Raw genomic sequence first — 19,240 nt, forward strand, 5'->3', positions numbered from 1 at the left:
AGCGGGCGGTCTTTAATCAAGTCTCTGAATTCCTTTCTGAGAACCGCCTGTATGATCCCAACCAGTCTGGCTTCAAACACGGACACTCTACCGAGACTGCGCTCTTGTCTGTAGTAGAAACACTGCGATCAGCTAGAGCTGCCGGTCAGTCCTCTGTCCTACTGCTACTTGACCTATCGGCCGCCTTTGACACGGTGAACCACCAAATCCTCCTCTCCACACTCGCTGAGCTCGACTTCTCAGGATCTACCCTCTGCTGGTTTGAGTCCTACCTCTCAGGGAGATCCTTCAGAGTGTCTTGGAGAGGGGAAGTGTCTAAATCCCACTACTTGTCCACAGCGGTACCTCAAGGGTCAGTGCTTGGACCCCTTCTCTTTTCATTATACACCACCTCATTGGGTGCAGTGATCCGCTCACATGGCTTCTCTTATCATTCATATGCTGACGATACCCAGCGCCTCCTGTCGTTCCCGCCAGACGACCCCACAGTCTCGGCGCGGATATCGGCATGCCTCGCCGACATCTCGGCTTGGATGAAGGAACGCCACCTTCAGCTTAACTTGTCAAAGACTGAGCTCCTTGTCATCCCAGCCAGTCCCTCTATACAACAACAAATCAGTATCCAGCTCGAATCAACTGAGCTCATACCCACAAAGTCTGCCAGAAACTTGGGTGTCATGATTGATGACCAGCTAACCTTCAAGGAGCATGTGACTTCTGTTGCTCGGTCATGCCGATTTGCTCTATACAATATCAGGAAGATCAGACCCTACCTGTCTGAGCATGCAGCACAACTCCTGGTACAGGCTCTTGTAATATCACGCCTTGACTACTGCAACTCCTTACTGGCAGGGCTCCCGGCCTGTACTTTCAAACCTCTGCAGATGATCCAGAACGCGGCGGTGCGTCTGGTCTTCAACCAGCCCAAAAGAGCACATGTCACTCCGCTATTCATATCCCTCCACTGGCTCCCAGTTGCTGCCCGCATCAAGTTCAAGTCCTTGATGCTCGCCTACAAAACAATAACCAAAACGGCTCCGACCTACCTGAACTCCCTCATTCAGGTCTACGCTCCCTCCCGCTCACTACGCTCTGCCATGGAGCGGCGCCTGGTGCTGCCACCTCAGCAAGGCCCTAAGTCTCTAGCCAGACTCTTCTCTTCTGTGGTTCCCCGGTGGTGGAACGAGTTGCCAAACTCCATTCGATCCGCAGAATCCCTCTCTATCCTTAAGAAAAGGCTAAAGACCCAGCTCTTTAGCGAATACCTCCTTTCATAAAAAAAAAAAAAAAATTGATGCACTCTATGCATTACCTCATAGCACTGCCTTGTAGCACTCCCTCGTAGCACCTATGTCCTGTTGGACCAGAACTTAGCTTGTTGCACTGTCTCGTAGCACCTTTGTCCTGTTGGACCAGAACTTAGCTCTATAGCACTTACTCTCGTTGTTCTCTCCTATCTAGAAACTTGCTTGTGTTGTATGCAAATCTCATGTGTAAGTCGCTTTGGATAAAAGCGTCTGCCAAATGTGAAATTGTAATTGTAATTGTATTATTATTATACTTAATTTGTGTAGCACTTTTCAAAACAAAGTTACAAAGTACTTTAAAGAAACAAGGTAAAATCAACATCAACTCAAGCAGAGAAACAGGGAAAAAGAAATACAACATCATAAAAGAGTTGAAAGGAGGCCGAGAGGAGAGATGAAACAAAATAAAACGGGAGTTAGAAACTGGACAAATAAGACAGGAGGAATAAAAGAGATAAAATATATAAGAGATAAAACATGAAAAACAGGAGAAATAAAAGATAGAACAGGGTAAAACGGGATGATGTGGCATTTAGCTGATGCTCTCATCAGTGTGTTGCTCAAGGACATTTGGACACGTGGCTGTTGATGGACACACAATGGCTGTTTCCAGGATTGAACCTTTGACTTGTTGATGACAAGATGGGCCCTCTAACCCTTCATGTATATAATAATCAGCTCTGACACACACACACACACACACACACAGGGAAGTAAATCTGTAGTAGTGATTAGTAGCTATTAAAGTAGCTATTAAACTGATTGTTACACTTCAGATACTGCAGCCTAACTCCTGTAAGACCAACATACTTTAGAGAGAGGCTGTAGAGTGATTTAAATTTGTTGACTCAATAAAGGCAGCAAAAGAAATTTAGACACCTGTGCATTTGGTGTCAATACAACAATCCCTCTACAACCACCATCAGTCCAAAGTTCAAAAGATAAACAAATCATTCATTCTTTCATCCTAGGCTGGTTAAAACACTTGAATCATTTTACCAAGAACGGGAATGTTTCTATTACCAGATTTCTTGATTTTAGTCAGACAAAAAGTGAAGGTATTTATTTGGTAAAATAATCACTGAAAGTCAATTTGATTTGACAAAAGTCCTCAATGTACCTGCGTGCAATGTACTCTGCTTGATGCGCTAGTGGACATGTTTAATTGTTTTCTCTCCCTCTCTCTCTCTCTCTCTCTTTCTCTCTCTGAGGGCAGACCCAATTAGAGGTCTTCACGGGTCACCCGGACCCTAGGATGTTTTATTATGGTCAATCGGGTCCAGGTCAGGTCCCATTCTATTACCGAGGGTCCCGGGTCTGTTTATCATTATGTGTAATACCCGAGTGGATCCGAGAAGACCCGTAATCAGCGCTGATCACTTGACGAGACGAGAAACGCATGGAAGCGCTGTGTAACTTGCATGATGATTAGGCTGACCATTAGGATCAGATTAGCGAAAATAAGGTGTAAAAAATGGTGAGCAGTGCCAGCGATTTGGAGCAGAGGAAAGGCGCGAGATGGATACCTTCTTCACTGAGGTGAAAAATAAGCTAAAATAAAATGAATATAAAGAGGTCAAACCTAGTGGCACCTCTTCTGTTGAAGGCTATTGTAGCCTATTGTAGGCTACGTAGCTAATAAAATAGACAATAAAAAAAATAGGCAGACCTGTAATATCTTGGGCAAAAACAGGTCGGATCCAATCGGATCTCGGAACAAATTTCCCGGGTCCATTAGGGTTCGGGTCCATCATTTTGGACCCGTGAAGACCTCTAGACCCAATCAAACCAAAACCCCCCCGTAAATCATTGCCTTCCCACTCTCTCCCTCCAGTCCCTCCTCTCTCTCTGGCTCACCAAAGCTCTCCATCATACAGCTGATTTATCTCTTCCCTTCATTTCCTTCTCTCTCTCTCCCTCTCTCTTTCTCTCTCTCTCTCTGCAATAATTTTCAGACAGGAATGAGTGCTCCAGTGTCTTACTTCAGTTAGTCTATATCACATGACCAGAGGTTACCCTTAAATTGTATCTTAGATAAGACAGACGCAGGGCTAACATATACACAGATACTGAGAATAAAGGCAATGATTTTAATATGCAATGTAAATTTAAAAACAGGTTAAAAGTGACTAAAATCTGCAACACAGCATAGTTAATATGGACAAACAACCAAAGAGATCTTTCTCTTACGAGTTCCTCAAATAGAAAAAGTTCCCCTGGCGATGCTGTTCAATAGTCACCATCTCATCAGTGGTGTCCCGGTGGCCTATTATACTAAATCCGTCCTCAGGCCAGTGGTGTGGTGACTATAGCTTTCTGATCTCGTTCAGGTGGGACTACAGCTGATCTCCGTCAGCAGCTCGGTGCTAGAGCAACAGTAGCAATTACTGAATTGAAAACAGTACTCAACGTGCACACACACATACACGGAACTGAGGAAGAATTACTTACTAATGACATACTTTCGTATGTCATTAGCGTAGGTTAAGTACCTGCTGCCTCACACAGCAGTCTAGGAAGGCACCTATTTGATCACTCGTCATTCCAGCGGTTGCTTGTACAGGAGTCAGAGACAAACTAATAAGATTTTTACCATACATTAACTGATTTTTCACTTTTAAAAAATACTGAACTCTATCTGATGGCTTTGCTCTTTAATTGGCGATTTGTAGCGGCCAATACTATCTAGTGTAGCTAGTATTTCACCATTCACAGGTCATTCCTGAACAACGGTCCTTCAAGCCTGATTATGGGCTACTTCAGAGATGTCAGCAGATTGTGAGTCAGCACCTCTTCTTCCGCCTATTGATGAGGAGAGACCATTGACAGAGGAGCAGAGTGGAGCACCTGTCTACTCTGCTGAGATTGACAAACTTGTACAAGCAGGGTTTGCTACCAAGCTCCAGCCTTGTCCAGTTGTGGTACCTCCCTCATCACTTGGTGTACCACAACGGCAAACCAAGACCACTTGTTCAAATATCAAGGGATGTCTCTCAGTGAACAGCTCCTGCCAGGACCCGCACTGGGCCCATCTCTACTGGGATTCCTCTTGCGATTCAAACCTGACTCTGTGCCTTCAGTAGGCCCATCACAATTGAAGGGCATTACCTTCTGCAGCTTGGCGACAGCGGTGACAGACTGTACTATCCCTGATGCTGCTCAGTTCAATTCATGGAAGGAGTTAGTGGAAGCGACTCGACAGGGAGGTCATGGGGTGGCCGCAATTACTGTTAACCCCACTGCCATTAATCATCGGGAGGGAGATGCCCTACTGCTAAGAGAATGCCAAGTCCAGAGCTTCCCTGAAGAGGTGGCCACTCTCAAGGCACAGCAGGCTGTGTCAAACCACAGTCGGTTGTCCAGTCTCGCTCCAGAGTGGGACCCAGTTACTGATATCATCCGAATGGGTGGGAGACTGCGCAAATAGCAAAAAGCCAGCTCAGAGGAGGTCCATCCTATCCTCCTCAACCTGCGGCACCCAGCATCAAAGCTACTGATACTTGTCTTTAATCAAGTCTCTGAATTCCTTTCTGAGAACAACCTGTATGATCCTAACCAGTCTGGCTTCAAACGTGGACACTCTACCGAGACTGCACTCTTGTCTGTGGTGGAAACACTGCGATCAGGTAGAGCTGCCGGTCAGTCCTCTGTTCTAATGTTGCTTGACCTATCGGCTGCCTTTGACACGCTTAACCACCAAATCCTCCTCTCCACACTCGCTGAGCTTGGCTTCTCAGGTTCTGCCCTCCGCTGGTTTGAGTCCTACCTCTCAGGGAGATCCTTTAGAGTGTCTTGGAGAGGGGGAAGTATCTAAATCCCACTGCTTGTCCACAGGGGTACCTCAAGGGTCAGTGCTGGGACCCCTTCTCTTTTCAATATACACCACCTCACTTGGTGCAGTCATCCACTCACATGGCTTCTCATACCATTCATATACTGACAATACCCAGCTCCTCCTATCGTTCCTGCCAGACAACCCCACAGTCTCGGCACAGATATCGGCATGCCTCGCCGATATCTCGGCATGGATGAAGGAACACCACCTTCAGCTTAACCTATCAAAGACTGAGCTCCCTGTCATCCCTGCCAGTCCCTCTGTACAACAACAGATCAGTATCCAGCTCGAATCAGCTCAGCTCATTCCCACAAAGTCTGCCAGAAACTTGGGTGTCATGATTGATGACCAACTAACCTTTAAGGAGCATGTGGCTTCTGTTGCTCGGCCATGCCGATTTGCCCTGTACTACATCAGGAAGATCAGACCCTACCTGTCTGAACATGCAGCACAACTCGTAGTACAGGCGCAACCCCTTACTGGCAGGGCTCCCGGGATGTACGCTCAAACCTCTGCAGTCGCTCCCAAATGGGAAATTGTAATTGTAATTGTACTGATTAAAGAGTTTGATGAACGTCTGTTACACCCTGGCAGGGCTGTTTCTAGCTTTTTGGGGGCCTTAGCAAAATCTTGTTTGCCCCCACCCCACACCCCCCACCCTCTATTTCAAGCACTCATGAATCCACATAAAATTTGCATCGACACAAATTCCATATGCATATAAATCAGACCAAATGCTGCATTTGTCACATAAAAAACTTATTTTAATTTCAGGAACTTAGTTGGATTGTTAAGACATCAAAATCAAAACAGAACAACTGAACAAATACAATGTTTTTTGTTTTTTTTCAAAAACAGAATGCTTTGAATAAATTATAAACTTATGAACAAGAATAAACATTAAGTACCATAAAATGACCCTAGCATCAGGATAAAAGTGCAAATGACAAATAACATTCCAATAATATGTTATGCAAAATTATTTCACAAATCAGACAAGAGGTACTTGCATCTGGTGTTTGTGGGTCTGCTGAGGAAGATGATGATGGACCTGGTGTCCCCTCATAGCAGAGAATTATGGCTGTGTTGAGGCTGGCCCTCCAAAGTATTTCAGAAGTGCTCCTGCAGAGACATACAGTTTCTAAAGATTTATTTTTAGGCATTTTATGCTTTATTGATAGAGACAGTGTTAGAGAGAGACAGGAAGGTATGGGAGAGAGAGAGGGGAGGACATGCAGCAAATGACCGCGGACCGGATTCAAATCCGGGTCGTTGCAGGAAGAACTGAGCCTTATGGTACACGCTCTACTTGGTGAGGCACCGGGGCACCCCGACATACAGTTTCTAGGTGAATGAACATATTTTATCATAATTATTACTCATATTGTAATACAACTGAAATCCAAAACATGTTAAGTTAGTAAAATTACATTAGTGACTAGTAACTGGAGGAATAGTGACTAGTCACTAAAGAATAAGCACTAATGCCTAATTTTAGTAACTAGTGCATTTTAAGGATTAAATGTTAAAATGGCCTGCCATGGTTACTGTAGTTTAACCCCTTAAGTTTCCCCTTAAGTAGCTTTAAAAGTAAATTTTTCCATACTGTAGGACGATGTTATACTGTATACTGTATCTGCTCATTCCAACGCATCATTGAAGTCGTTGAACTGCTTATACTGAGTAACATATTCAAACCCAAGATGCCATTTTTTTATGGCTGCGCCATTACATCAAATGGAAAAATCCAGATGTCTTGTGCATCATTTTATACATATTTCCCTGTAATTCAGCAAGACATATTTGTTATATTTGTACGGTGACCAGACGTCCTGGTTTGTCCGGGATTGTCCCCGTTTCAAGATGGGTGTCCCGAGTCCCAACAAATATCTGTAAAACACTAAAATGTCCCGGTTTTCAACATTGACTACCAAATTGTCCCCGTTTTCACCACAATTAAAATAATAATAATAATATTATGCTTGTTTTCAGTACTTACATAGACGTTTATCACGTTCTGCCCTGCTCATTATTACCTAACCCAATCAAAACCATATGCGCCACATAAACTATGTTTTGGTGGATTTTTGGAGACAAAACATCTTTTCGTTTGCTGAGGCGCTGTCCATGGTGTTGAAAGGTGCAGTCACTAGGTGTGTATAAGCAGGGTTTAAAGTGGGCCGGAACAATCTGGAACAGCGTTCCGGCACCTTCGATTAATAAGTAAATAAATCTGATTGGCAGTTTCATACATAATAATGTCAAGCGAGTTCACAGGGCTGCCAACTCTCACGCATTGACCGTGAGACTCACGCAATTGACTTTTATCACACGCTCTCATGCCACAAGTCCATTTTCTCACGCAGTGAAAAACAAATTCATAAACATCGCGGTGCGAAGACAGAGCAGCACAGCACAACAGCAGCACGTGCAGCAGAGAGTTATTCAGACCACCTGAATAGCGAGAAATATACACAAATCTGTTATATTGTAATTTATTACCATGCATGCTGCTCAGAGTAATCTCAGCCAGCGGCTCTTCTACGTCTCTCCCTCTCCTCTTGCGCCGTGCGCACCAGGCAGGAGTGAGAGTGAGTTGCTATGGTTATGGGGACACTCTGTGTCTGTTGCTCTGAAACATCAATAGTAGGTTTTTAGGTTAGTATGCCTATGCAAAATCATGAATGTAAGCACCTCAATGCTGAAATCTAGTAATATAACATGATTTTACATTTTTGGTTAATATTATACAGGGTTGCTGTTTCTTGACTTAATCCAAGAGGTTAGGTGGTGTAGAAATGCAGGGAATTTGTTTTAAAGAGTAACTAAACCTCAAAACCACTTTTTATGGTATTTGGGTATTTAGTAGTGTTGTTGATGGATTCAGGTACAAATTCTAACCCTAACCCTCTACTGGTTGAAACCCGGCTATTACAATTGAATTTCGCTATTGGCTGTTGCTATTGTCTATTTTTTTCTGACCCCCCCCCCCCCCCCCACCAATTATGTATTTTACACATAATAATCCCATGAGGGATTATCATGAGGGTAGAAATTTAAGTAAATAATCCCCCCTCCCATCAACAACCACCACCATAACTAAATTGTCAACCTGTGGGAAACACAATGCGAGCTGTTTAGATGATTATATACATGCCGAATTTACCAGAACATATTTACACATATTTTCATATGCGTTTTTTGCCGATAAGTAATGCAGAAACAAATTGCCAGATGTATGAATGGACCTTTGCCTACCGTTCTCCCCTCACAGTGCGCAGAGGCGTTAGCCGTGAGTCAATACCTGACAATAATAATTCTGACCATAAAGCTGGTATGCACATGTGGTCAGATGAGGTTCAATAATACCATGATACGTTAGCTAGCCTAGCCAGCTCTGAAAACAAAATACGTGTTAGGGTTAGCTAGATAGCTAGGTCTAGATAGCTGGCTCGCATTATAGGTAGTAAAAACATGTTATAAGTTTAATTAATGCCTTACCTCTGCTCTGTTTTCTTTATCATTTCCATAGTATCTGTGAGATATTGAATAGTAATCTGTCCAAAGGCCATCAACAACGTAGTACGTCAAAATGTGAGAATCTGGTGATGACTTTGAAATTGGTTTGCTTGTAAGGCAAAGAGCTCTCAGAAGAAAAGTTGCTTTTTGATCTATCTAGCATACAATAAATGCATTTTATTTTAGCCATTGTGAGCTTATAATGGACAGTATATGTTTTAGATCAACACATGATGACGCTTGGTTACCAAAAGTGGCCATTTATATTCGAGGAGAAAAAAAATACGGTGGCGCAACAGGGGGCCCCCTAGCAGTCGCGGGGGCCCTACACAGCTGCGTAGTCCACGTATAGCAAGAAATACCTTTGCACCCAGGTGAGTGTATGCAGATATCCGCAGGCAGTACTGGATTCTACGAGGTCACCAGGCTGTCAAGCATCACCAGTTCAACTGTCCAGCCTGTCAACAATGGAGGGCTTATGGTCCCATGGATCCCATGGATGGCAGATCTGCCGCCAGCACGCCTCAGACTTCTCTTTTCAACCTCCTGTTTGACAGGTGTTTATTGCTTTGGGCCTTATCTGGTCAAGATTGGCAGGAGGAACGAGAAGTGCTGGGGTGTGATATTTAAATGTCTCACCACTCATGCCGTCCATATCGAACTCCTCAACTCCATTCCTTCCTGCTCGCCCTTCACCGGTTTATTGCCAGAAGAGGCTGGCCAAAGGAGATATTGTCAGATTGTGGCACCAACTTTCGTGGTGTGGAGTGAGAGCTAAGAGAGGCCTTTGAGGCTCTTGGGCCATTACTGAAAGCACAGCCGATTACCAGATCCTGTTCAAGTTCAACCCACCAAACGCCCCCCACTTTGGTGGAGTCTGGGAGAGGCAGGTCTGCTCCATCAAGAATGCTCTCCGGATAGCAGCACGACGGCAAACCGTCTCCGAAGATGTCCTGCACACAGTTCAAGAAGTTTATGCCCCAGCTGTCACTGGATGGTGCAGATGGCGCCACTGCCAGAACCTTGTTGACCAGTTCTGGATCCACTTGGTTGCAACTACTTGCCTACCCTTCAGCCACGTCACCAAGACTGTGACAAGCCAAGACGGATGTGTCTGGACAGCCGAAGTCCGCATCAAGGACAAAGTCTACACTAGACCAGTTGCCCGCCTTATCCAACTCCCTGCCCTTGTAGAGGATACTAAGGACACTTGAAGAATTCTTGAGATTGCACATTTGCTGCTCAAATGTGGGGGCGGTCTGTTGAGAATTCTCCAAGTTCTACAGCCAGTATGGCAATTACTGTATATAGTTAATGGTTATGTTAGTTCTATACATCATTAGCGTAGGTTAAGTACCTGCTGTCTCATGCAGCAGTCAGATGCACCCCATCTGATCACTCGTCATTCCAGTGGTTGGTTGTACAGGAGTCAGAGACGATAAAAAAATACGATTGTTACTGTACATCAACCGATTTTTCACCAGTATCTTATCTATCTGATGACTGTGCTATTTAATTGGAGATCTATAGCAATCAATACTATCTAGTCAGTATTTCATCATTCACAGGTCATTCCAGAACAGGTTGAGAACATTATATCAAAGCAAGTGGGTGCCAAATCAGGATCTTGTGTGGAGGCTTCAGTTGGCTTCAGTTGGCTTCAGTTGCTAGTTGCTAGTTGAGAGCGTTATGTCATTCCTCTGGTCTCTGCCGTCGGTTGTAGCCTAGTTGAGTGGTGCCCCTGTTCGGTGTGGTCAGGTTCAGTCATTCGGATCTGCCAGAGCACGCCCGTACTCTGCAGGTGAGTCCGCTTTTCTTGATTAGCTCGTCGTGTCCGTGGATTGGGCACGGAGCAGCCTTGCGTGAGACCTTGTCCACACTAAGCCAGGTAAATTTGAAAACGCATCTTTATTTTGTTTATTTCGGTTTTGGCCTTCCATCCACACTAAAACAGTGTTTTCGACCACCGAAAACCAAGCTTTCTGAAAACGTTCTCCAAAGTGGATAAATTTGAAAATGCCCATTTCGTGTTGTAGTGTGGATGGGGAAGACGAAGCTTTTCCAAAACGCTGACGTGGGATCATGTGATCTCACTCAGGCGGTAGTCAAACAGTCTATATTCTCCGTGGCTTTGGTGGTCTTGTAGTTATTTGTTACTTTCAAAAGCAGCTCAACTTTGTCGTCTGTCCAGACAAAGAAGTCTAGCTTGCTTTTATCCATCTTTTGTCGTGATTTGGACATCTTGTTGGTGCTTAAGGCTCTGCTACTGCAGCCATGACAACACTTCCGTAATCAGTGGTAACCATGGTGGGAATGACATATAGGTCATGGGTCGGAGGCTTGCGCATGCCCAATAAGGTACATTTCACCGTCTTCCTATATTTTTTGCATATTAGTGTGGACGGGAAACTTTTAGAAAATGGCATGGAAATGCTAGTGTAGACGGAAACGCAAATGACACGAAAATGCTGTTTTCAAATGTACCCGGCTTAGTGTGGACAAGGCATGAGGTGCAGCTATCCTTAATTGCCAATCAGCAACTTCAGACTGTGATTAGTCTCAAAAACAAAAAGCACAACGTGCAAAAAACAAAAACAATAACCCAAGAAAACAGGAATAGCCAAAACAAGCAATAGAGTAGGGCTAAAGAGTAACCCAAAAGTACTTGAATGTGGCACAGCAATCAAAATATACACAGCAATCAAAACATGCACAGCACTAATATATCACTACAAATTATAATAGCATACCCACAGAATCAGTTCTCAAGCCTCACAGTGTCATTCTTTTTTTTTTTTTTAAACTTGCCAGGAGTGTGTCAGACATACAGTATATTTGGGACTCTCTCTCTCTCGTCTGGTTTGTTTTTCCTCTGGTTACGTTTCTTATATTGTATGTAAGGGTAATACTTTTTTGTTTGTGTGTGTCAATTGTACTTGTAATTATTTCTAATTTATATGTAGGATTGAGGGGAAAAGTAAAAAAAAAAACAGAATTAAAAAGACAGACAGAAGAATACAGAAGAAGATACAATGACACTGGTTATTGTTTGTCACACACGGATAAAATTAGATACAAGGTGTGCAATTTAATGAATAAACATTAAATTAATCTGTGGAAACCATGGTCTTTAACCTGTCAGCCTTCCAGTGTTCATGATTTGCCAATGACATCTTAACCTTTTAGCTGTTGTTCTTATCAAGGATGACTTCAGTCAGGGGTTCAGTGTCTCTGTTGCCCTGCCTTGGTATTGATGCACCTTAATGCTTTAAGAGAGAGTTCATATTAATACCACTCATGTGTTATGTGAAGACAAGTATGTTTACAAAGAAATATTTGCTAATAAATTACCTCATTAGCATAACTGGTTATGTTGAATGTATTATGGTCGCAACTCAAATGGCTCTTGTTTTTATATTATTTTTTGTAACCCAGGTGATATTGGGTAACCGCAAGTAAAAACAAATAATTTATAATTTACTTCAAAAACCCACCAACAATAAGATTAGTCACAAAGAAAATTAAAATAAACATTTTAATCTGAAAATAATCTAAATATTTTAGAGAGAAGCTAATGTCAGTCAAATTGATTCAGCCAATAACCAAATAACACTACGATCAGTCCCGCCCTCTCGCATGCTTGCCACTTGCCGGACAGTCTTTTCTCCTGTGGATGCAGACTGAACGAGACCACTGACAAACAGATATTCATATGAAGTCCATAAACCAACTTAATTCCTAAAATATCAAGACAAATCAAGCCTACAAAACTTATGCAACAAAACTCAGCTCCCTCATGCTGCTGCTGAGAGGCACACATACGTATCAATTTGTACAACTTTGTCATGTGTTTTTTTTATTCATAGATGGTGAGCTCAAACTGACGACCCTTTGACTGAGTTGATTTTATTCACTGTCAGTTCACTCCGAAGTGGTAGGACACTCTCTTCTACACACACACACCAACATTTGGTGCACTACCTGTGCCACTGGACTCTTTTACACACACACACACGCTAAATTAAACTGGACTCTCCCCCTAAACATACACACCTCAAATCATCGGTGCATTACGTATGCCACTGGACCTTCCTCCTATACACATACAGTTCAATTTGGTGTTAATGCCATTTGATGTGTATGCTGTATCAATATAAGTATTTGACTAGTTATGTGGCTCTGATACTTGATCTTGGATATTTCCCTTGCCTTTGACATATAACTCCCTTCTCTGTGAGTTTGGAAACTGTGTGTATGGACTGGGTAAGCTGCAAATGAATTGCCCTTCTTGGGATCAATAAAGTTGTCTGAATCTGAATCTGTATCTGTATCTGAATCTGAATCTGAATCTGAATCTGAATCTGAATCTAAATTACTGGTGCATGAACTGTGCCAATGGGACTCTCCCCCTAAACATACAAAACATACATATATACAAATCATCGGTGCATTACGTATGTCACTGGACTTTCCTCCTATACATATACAGTTCAATTTGGTGTTAATGCCATTTCAGTCAGGAACACTTTAGTCACAGATGAAACCATTAGCTGCAACTAATGGTAATACAATTATATTTGGCGGATATGGCCCTGCTCGAGCAGCTCCCTGCTTACCCGGCAAGCATGCTGAAGGTATAGCAGGGGCGCCATGCAAATCCCCCCATGGGAGTGGACAGAGCAGAGCCAGAGCAGCAACACTCAGTAGTGACATTTAAGAGCCACCGTGGCTCGATTGCATAACTATAACAGGTGGAGGCTGGGGAGGTGGAGGTAAAGCTTTACCAAGCAGCAGAGTGTGCAGCAGTTGTGAAGCAGGAATCAGTGTAGGAGGAGGCCATTTAAATAGACCGCCTTGTTATGAGAATGGATTATGATTGGTGTGTGGTGATCAGCTGGTAGATGACTAGCAATGCGTGACGTCCGTGCCCTGCCTGAACTAACGCGATGCTTCATTTCAGTCAGGAACACTTTAGTCACAGATGAAACCATTAGCTGCAACTAATGGTAATACAGTTATATTTGGCGGATATGGCCCTGCTCGAGCAGCTCCCTGCTTACCCGGCAAGCATGCTGAAGGTATAGCAGGGGCGCCATGCAAATCCCCCAAACCACAGAACCATATGCCAAACATAACTGGTGCAGCCGATTCTTAGTAAGTTACCAGCTGATCAATAATGAAAGATCAATGTGTAGCAACAAGCTTGTTGCAGACCTCAAGCAGTGGCACCAGACGAGCCTACATGAAAGGATGCAAGCATGCATCCTGATAGGTCATTCTACTGTTATGTGTAATATCTATGTGTAGCAGCAAGCCTGCTGCAGACCTCAGCTATCACGTATTGCTTCTTGGGAGGGATGCAAGCATGCATCCCGTGTGAGGTCATACTACCTAAATCAGAGCAGTGAAACCCAGTCAACCACCTTATGCAGCATCTCTTATGTCATATGCAATTTATTGACAGCATTAGTATCAATTAGGCTATATGCACTCATGGCTTTGAGCTGAGACAATATCAAGAGTGCAGTCGAATATAAGGGAGAGATTCTTTAAGGAGCGCAAAAAATCCCCCAAAACAAAATTGCTTCTCACTAAAATGAGCTGCATTGAACTATTGCAGACCCATGTAAAGCAACAAGCAATTGTAGTACAAGCTTACAATCCCAGCTAAGCAGCAGCATGTCAGCATTATGCTTAAATACACAGCAACACTGAATCGAAAATGGAGCTCGCCCAGCCAGCCATAATGATGCATGCTTGCACCATAATAAGAGCGAATATTCAATGCAAATACTCAGCTTAGGTGAAGTGGAGCAATGGGAACTACAACTCCCAGCATCCTTATCGGCGCCATGACGTCATTGTTTGCGGTGAAATCCCACGGGAATGCCCTGGTCCGCGGTGGGGTCTAATGGCCGCTGACGCTGGCAGGAAAAGACCGGTTTCCAAGCTTGAAGCGGACATTCACGACCGAGTGAGAGCTGATATTATGACCGGCCGTCGGCTCGAAGTAATCAGAGTTCGGACTGTCGCTCCTTTGCGAGTGTCGCGGCAGGATGAGTCGCGCAAACGCCATTCTTTCCTTGACAATACCTTCTTGAAGCGGTATTACAAGACTGTATTTTGCGAGATGGAAGCTCCGACAGCGGGTTTGGAGGCCGATGGTGCTGCCTCCTGAGATTCTTCATCTGACTAAAGTGAGACATCTTGAGCCCGAGAAATCAGCGCGACCAGCGGCAACTTGTAGCAGGTAGGAGCAGCAGCATGACCAGTAACAGCAGCAGTAGCATAAAGCTTTACCAAGCAGCAGAGTGTGCAGCAGTTGTGAAGCAGGAATCAGTGTAGGAGGAGGCCATTTAAATAGACCGCCTTGTTATGAGAATGGATTATGATTGGTGTGTGTGGTGATCAGCTGGTAGATGACTAGCAACGTGTGACATCCGTGCCCTGCCTGAACTAACGCGATGCTTCATTTGATGTTTATGCTGTATCAATATAAGTATTTGACTAGTTATGTGGCTTTGATACTTGATCTTGGATATTTCCTATTGATACCTGTGAACAAGCTATACCTAACCACAGGTCAGATTAAGGGTGCACCCACAGTTAGAATTGCAGGTTTAGGCCTAACTGAACCATTATGTGACTGAGTATGGTATTCATTCTGAAGTACCCTTTTGTGCACAACTGATATTGTCTGATATCAGTATTGCAAGACTTTTGTTTTTAAGTGTTTTTGTTTTATGTTTCAAATATTCACTACAGCCAGCAAATATTTTTCTAAACACCCTGTGTTGTGTGATTATTAAGCTCCCAGTATTTACTGCTCTATGGTCAAACCTAATCTTTCTGATACACAAGCCCATTATTTAATCATTAGACAATGCAGCTGCATGTGTTACATAATGTACCACAATACATTATTTATATATATAACATATACATTTAGTTTATTGTTAATTTCTATCAATTCTATATTATTTACATTTTTTACATTATTTTACATTACATTTTCATCTTATGTCGCACGCACGCACGCATGCACGCGCACACGCATGCATGCACACACGCACACACACACACACACACACACACACAAACTCTGCCTGACTTACCAATACCTATGAGACTGGATTTGCTTCCAAGCACTGAACAAAACAAACATCCAGTTATGCTTAATGGCTGTGTAGTGTGTCTCTCTACCAAAGGAGTCTGTTCACACCTCTGCTAATAGTGTGAGATGATGACAATCTCAGAGGTATCACTCCAATCAGAGGTGTTAAGAAAAACACACAAGTTCAAACAAACACATGATGTAGCCTCCTCGCTTCAACACATGATGCAACTATGGCTTAAGAAACCAACAATTAAACAAAGTGCCTGGTAAATTAATTTGATATAGTTACAATTAGTGACAATCACAACTTTGGACATTTTTGAGTGTCTGCTAAGAGTTCAATGTTGGTGCTTGTTTGCACTAAGCAGGGTCAAGTATCATGCCAATGTAAACCCTGTAACTTCAAGACCTTGGAATTGTAACCTCATACTTTGATGGCTGGATTGTACAGAAGAGGCATTATCTCTTTGTTGAACTTGTTCTTCAAGCTCCAATAATGTATATATAATAATGTCATATCCTTAAGAAAATACGACTAACAATGGGCACATACATCTGTGATGTAGTAAGTGTTCAATAACGAAAACAAAAAACAACAACAATGATCCATAATTTGAGGATCTACAGTCCTTCAGAAGGGGCCTGGTGATCTAAAGCCCTGTCCATACATATATGGAGATTTTTGAAAATGTAATATTTTCTCTGTGTTTTGGCCTCCCGTCCACACGAAAACAGCCAAATTAACCAAATGAAGCAAGGGCGAGTGGCTGTTCAGACGTTCCCTCGAAAATGAGGCAATTAAAGTGCTGGCTTAAAATCGAGAGTTACCCAGCAGGCACTGCGGTACCACGCTGCTCGTTCACGCTGCTCGTGCTGGAGTGTGGCTGCTGCTACCTGTTGCCTCTCTACTGGCGAAGCCTTGGTTGCTTTGGGTACCTGTAACTGTGGTTGCCTACTTGTCCCCCAGCATCTGATTAGGCCGGTTGGCTAGTCGCTGAGCACTCGGTGGATAGCGGCTCAGGGGGAAGTTTCAACTTTCCATTTGGGTTGCAGACTGTAGCTGTTGTGCTCCGTGACTTTCCGCCGGTCAGCTGGTCACTCGGTGGCTGACAACATTGAGGGTAAGCTTTCACTTGTCTTCTGTGTTGTCGACCTATAGTAGTGCTGTTTGCCATGGCTCCATAAATCGGTACCGCGATGCTACCCAGGCTGGTCCTTCGGAAGTAGGGAGCTCTTACCAGCTCTGCTTGATGCTTGTGTGTACATGTGCGTGTTGGGTTTGCTCTTATTTGCGCAGCTTTTATTTAAATAAAACATCTAATAACTACTAAAAGTGGCAGCTATTTTCTTTTTATCCATACTATACCACACTTCCCTATTTCCTGGGTTGTTTTTGTCTTTCGGTCCTCTGATTGGTCGCCGCCAGCTGTCTACACAGGCAGCACGAAACACCTGGAATGTAGTTTTGTACCTGGAACGGTAGCCTATTACTTTCCACAGAAGTATTTACTTATTGTCTTTTCTCCTGGCTCTCATTGGATTTAACATTTGGATTACTTTTGACTCAATTGGTTTCTACTGAACGAATATCTTTTTCTTTAATGTGAACGCTGTGTGATTTTGATTACTATTATTTTATATTATTTGTATTATTTTTACCGTTTTATCGATTTGTGTACCCTGGATTTGGTCAGATTGTATTCTTTTTTTTTTCTTTTTCTTTTTTTTCTAAATAAAAATGCCTCCGCTGTCTGCCGACTGTCTGAGCTGTCTCTCCCTGAGACAAAAAATTACAGAACTGGAGGGTAGGATTACCTTGCTACATCAAATTAAGGAGGATGAACAGCTTTTAGACTCCCTTGCTGCTGCTGCTGCTGAATCCCCCGATGTGGCCCAGAAGAATGGCTTGGTTGGGCAAAATGAAACTACTGTTCCCTGGCCAGGCAAGACTATTGGGGGCACTGAGGATGACCCTTGGACACATCTTGATGCTAAACCGAAACACCTGGCCTACTCCACACCCCTCATCCAGGAGTCTTGGACTCGTGTCCGGAGTAGAAATGGGAAGGGCAGGTGTTCCCTTTGGGCCCCTCCAGTGGACGACTTGCAGCTCTCCAACAGGTTCCAGGCTTTGGATGGGCTTGTGTCAGCTGAACCCCCTCAACCCTCAATTAAGCCCTCTAAGCCCACTTCCTGCCCTACATCCCCTTGCATACAATCCTCCTGCCCTCCACCTCCATCTTCCCATGCTGCAGCTCCTTCTTCCCGACCTCCCCCAGTTGCTGTGGAGCTCATTAGTAGGACTGCCTCGCCTGTTGGCTCGCCTCCACCCTGTCTGCACTCAAGGTCTCATCCCCGTGGATCCAGTAGGCCTACTCCCCCTCCCCCTAAAAGTGGCCCTCCCTCTGTTCTCATAATTGGGTCATCTATGGTCCGTCACGTCATCCTCCCCAAGGCAGAAACTTTCTGCTACCCAGGTGCTAAGGTCCGAGACATTGACGCCAAAGTACCATTGGTACTCTGTGAGCACCCCTCAGCATCGGCAGTAATTGTGCACGATGGTTCAAATGACATTAACCTCAAGCAATCTGAGCAGCTGAAAAATGACTTCAGAACTCTCATTGACACTCTGCTGGTTTCAGGGAGACAGTGCATCATCTCTGGACCAATGCCCTCCCCCCGGTATGGTGATATGAAATTCAGTCGCATCCGTCAACTCCACATATGGCTGAAGGGTTATTGCAGTTCTTTGGGAATTCCATTTGTTGACAATTTCTCCGCATTTTGGAACAGGCCGGAGTTATTCAGACAGGATGGTACTCATCCCAATAGAGCTGGCTATCGTCTTTTAGCCTTGAACATGGATCTTGCACTGCGTTCTGGTAAATCCTTCTGTACCTGACGGCGTACATGTCCGACCCATAATAGTGATGCTATAAATTCACCTGTATCTTGTATTCCTGTAGTACTTAATCATAGGCTTTTGAGACATTTTTCTGGTGCAGTAGTGAGCAGGAACCATAGGAACCTAATTGCGGTGCGGACTACATGCTTAACCCATAGTGTACAGCATAATCCCACTGTCAAACCAGTTTCCATAGATAATCTAAGTCAAGGAAAGGTCTTGGTTTGCTACATTTGAACATTAGAAGTTTGTATCAGTATCAGAAACTTGATCATGTAAACATTTTGGTATCTCAGGCTGATCCTGATATTCTTATCCTCTCGGAAACTTGGCTTAAAAAGAATGTCCTTGATTCAGATATTGCTCTAAATGGGTACAGCATATACAGAATCGATAGAGCCGGTAGAGGGGGTGGTGTAGCCATCTATGTAAAATCCAGGTACACTGTTGCTGTGCTCAAGTCTGTCTCAGTCCCCAAATATTTTGAATTAATTGCACTGAAGCTGGACCTGGGCCATAAACTTTCTATAACAGTAGTGGGGATCTATAGGCCCCCT

This window comes from Centroberyx affinis, unplaced genomic scaffold, assembly GCF_046629955.1.
Source record: "Centroberyx affinis isolate AG114_WGS23_722 - 3 ecotype Tasmania unplaced genomic scaffold, CSIRO-AGI_Caff_v1 ptg000919l_1, whole genome shotgun sequence".
Lineage (NCBI taxonomy): Eukaryota > Metazoa > Chordata > Actinopteri > Beryciformes > Berycidae > Centroberyx > Centroberyx affinis.